The sequence below is a fragment of the Octopus bimaculoides genome, chromosome 8, assembly GCF_001194135.2.
Source record: "Octopus bimaculoides isolate UCB-OBI-ISO-001 chromosome 8, ASM119413v2, whole genome shotgun sequence".
In the NCBI taxonomy this organism is placed as follows: Eukaryota; Metazoa; Mollusca; class Cephalopoda; order Octopoda; family Octopodidae; genus Octopus; species Octopus bimaculoides.
Window position 1 is genome coordinate 43,220,511 of NC_068988.1, and position 3,184 is coordinate 43,223,694.

At 34.9% G+C, this 3,184-nt stretch overlaps 2 long non-coding RNA genes across 2 annotated transcripts in view; one reads left to right on the top strand and one right to left on the bottom strand.

Annotated features, from left to right (window-relative positions):
• LOC106880630 (uncharacterized) overlaps nt 1–2,627 on the top strand; it is a 5,829-nt gene extending 3,202 nt beyond the window's left edge. Inside the window, exon 3 of the long non-coding RNA XR_001410764.2 lies at nt 2,196–2,627. This is a non-coding gene — a long non-coding RNA (uncharacterized LOC106880630). The remainder of the gene's footprint in view (nt 1–2,195) is intronic.
• The window catches only part of LOC128248518 (uncharacterized), an 18,617-nt gene extending 15,439 nt beyond the window's left edge, over nt 1–3,178 (bottom strand). The window contains exon 1 of the long non-coding RNA XR_008264686.1: nt 2,427–3,178. This is a non-coding gene — a long non-coding RNA (uncharacterized LOC128248518). The remainder of the gene's footprint in view (nt 1–2,426) is intronic.
• Between the last annotated feature and the right edge of the window lie 6 nt (nt 3,179–3,184).

Here is a 3,184-nt window from a genome sequence, read left to right on the forward strand (position 1 = left end):
ATATATATATATATATATATATATACATGTATATATATGTATGTATGTAATTACCCATATACATATATATATGTATACACACACACCCACGCGCATACACTCGCACACGCACGCACACACACATGAACGCGCGCGCGAATAAACGGATATTCAAGTCTACAAACACACACTTACTGGCAATGAAAGGTACCATCTTTGGCACCATCGTTAACAACTGCCAAGCAAGGGCTTAATGTCTGGTGTCAGTAATAAACACAAAGAAAGGTAAGGGAAGGGGAATTAGACACCGAAATAAAAGGCTAAAAAGTATAGAAACAAATGAAATCCTGAAGTAGGGAGCTTATGAAAGGCAAAGTAAGTGATAGAATTCGCTGTAACCATATATACATGCAGACATGCATGGATGTATGTATTAATGTGTATATATGTTAGTATGTGTGCATATGTATGTATTTGTGTGTATGTGTGTGGTTATGTGTGTGTGTTGTTATGTGTGTGTGTGGTTATGTATGTGTGTGTGCGCGCAGACACGGATGCGTTCTTATATGGTATCGGGCTGAGTCACACTGCGCATGGGCGAGTGTCTTCTATTAAAGACTCGGGCCTTTCTATCTCTGTAAAAGCTCGATAAAGATTGTTCTCATAGCTAGCTAACTTTCGATGCAGAGGCGCCGGTCCTGGATGAAAAGGTTGGAGTTTATGTAAAGATCCATTTTAATACTATAGTGTTATTTATATATATCGTGAGAGAGAAAGGGAGAAAGGGAGAAAGAATGAAGTTGTAATGTAGATAAACACATAAATACATACATACATACATACATACATACATACATAATATATATATATATATATATATATATATATATATATATATATATGTATATGTACATGTATATGTATATATATATATGTGTGTGCGTATGTGTGCGTGTGTGTGTGTGTGTGTGTATCCATGGTGCACAATGAATAAAAAATAAAGAAATTATGAAAAGTCTTAACTGGAGAGCTGTTTCATGAAGCCAGGAGTTACGTAATAATCATAATTCGCTGGTCATATACGCAATACGTCATGAATATGCGACCGCTGACCAATTACATAAATATACTACAGTATCCCTTAAGTCCAGTTCCCCTCAACAAGAGACAATTTTCAAATTAACCTCGTTTAGTAGTGCTAGCAAATATAAGCAAAATAACAAATATATTTGCTAGCATAACTAAACGAACCGCATTTCTCAATCCTTTGTCAAAGGGAACCGAATTTATTCTAGTATCTTAATGTGAATGGCTACCGGTTGCATACTCATGACTTTTTACATATTTAACAAGCAAATTATGAATATCACATAACACCTGGTTTCCTGAAACAGCTGTTGAGCTAAGACATTACATAAATTCTTCATATTTTATACTGCAGAATAATGCAATAGAGACAATCATTTGAAAGCTAGAAATAGCAACCAAGTCATCAGATCATACATCTTAAACAAGAAAGAGAGATTGAATAATATAGTCCCATATAAACTATTTAAGTGAAAGAGGTGATTATCATGATTCGAAAGTATTTCATCAAAGATCTATTAGGTCAAAACAACTGCATAAAAATTTTTAGAACCAATACTAAAATAAGTGTGACTAGAATGGTGTGTGTTCTTCAAACGGTGCTAATGGCCTTAAAATAGTGTATTCGCAGTTCAAACACACTATATCATTAAACTATTTGCCATCGAAGATAAACAAAACATTGTACATATTTGCAAATACAATTTCTTACAAGAAGTCATGAGAGAATTGAAAATGTTTTCCCAAAGTACGTAATATATAATATATATTGCGTTACATAATGTCATATTGTTTTATTGGTTGTATATTAAAAGCAGAATTTTTATGCAACGTTGACTTTGTAGAAAGAAACATATTTGCGAAATCTGTGTCTTACCAAATAAACATCCATTGCTTTGAGTTCTCGATTTAGACTGTAGTAGTTCTTTTCTTTACCAGCCGGCCAATTTTTATAAATCAATCAATCTATCTATCTATCTATCTATCTATCTATCTATCTATCTATCGATCGATCGATCGATCGAGCAATCGATCTGTTTCTTTCCCTGTGCTTCTCTCCCTATATATGTATATATGTATGTATTTATGTATGTATGTATATATTCTTTTATTCTTTTAAATATATACAGAGAAAGAGAGAAAGAAACAAATAACGAATGAAAGAAAGAAAGAGAGAAAGTAAGAAAGACAGAACGAAAGAAAGAATGAAAAAAAGAACTGTAGAAAGACAGATAAACTACAGCATTCTTGAAATGTATATTTACATGAAGTACTAACTACAAATGATAGAATAAAGAAAAAGAAAGGACAAAGTAATTGTGTAAAATCTTATTGCAAAAATTGTTTCGAAACACCCATACCTTACGTAATAACGACATTCGCACGCTTGATTTCATAGGTGTTTGTCGTTCCAGTGAACTTATTAAGGCAAATTAAGTGACTTTCCTCAAGAGAAAGATGGCGAATGCTTGTGTAAGAAGTTGGAGTTTAAGTTCCTATCCACTTCAGCAATACTCCGTGTTAGCTATGTAACGTACAGCTTGCATTCACCTTTTCAGGGTCTTGAGCATCTGGTATGACCGGGTACTCAGACCGGTTGCGAAGACGATAATGACAGCCCCTCAATCCAGTAAATACTACTCTAGGAATGAGGTCATCACTTTTCTCAGTTTGACTGAAACTTCAACAACTGTCCGGCATACTTTCCACCACTGAGAGTTGATCTTGTGGAAAGATTAAAGTTTCCAGATCACATCGTGCCGAAAAGCAATCCTCCAAGACAAATTGAACTTCTCTAATTTCAACAAACAGGTGATAATATGGAAACTGACTGCACCCTGGGAGGAACACATGCAGGAAACTCGTGGAAGGAAGCTTACCAAATATCAAGAGCAGGCAGAGTATTGCAGAAATCGCCACTGGCAGAGACGTTGTGATGTAACAGAAGTGGGTTATCGAGGATTTGTGGGGCGAAAGAAAGTAGCTTTGGAAAATTTAATTTTCTGTCACATATGCTACACCCCATCACATTATCAAATAGACTTTACTCTATTTTCATATACGTCCCCGACCAGCAAATTACTTCGTTTCGAGGTGATCCGAATTCATGGTATTGAGG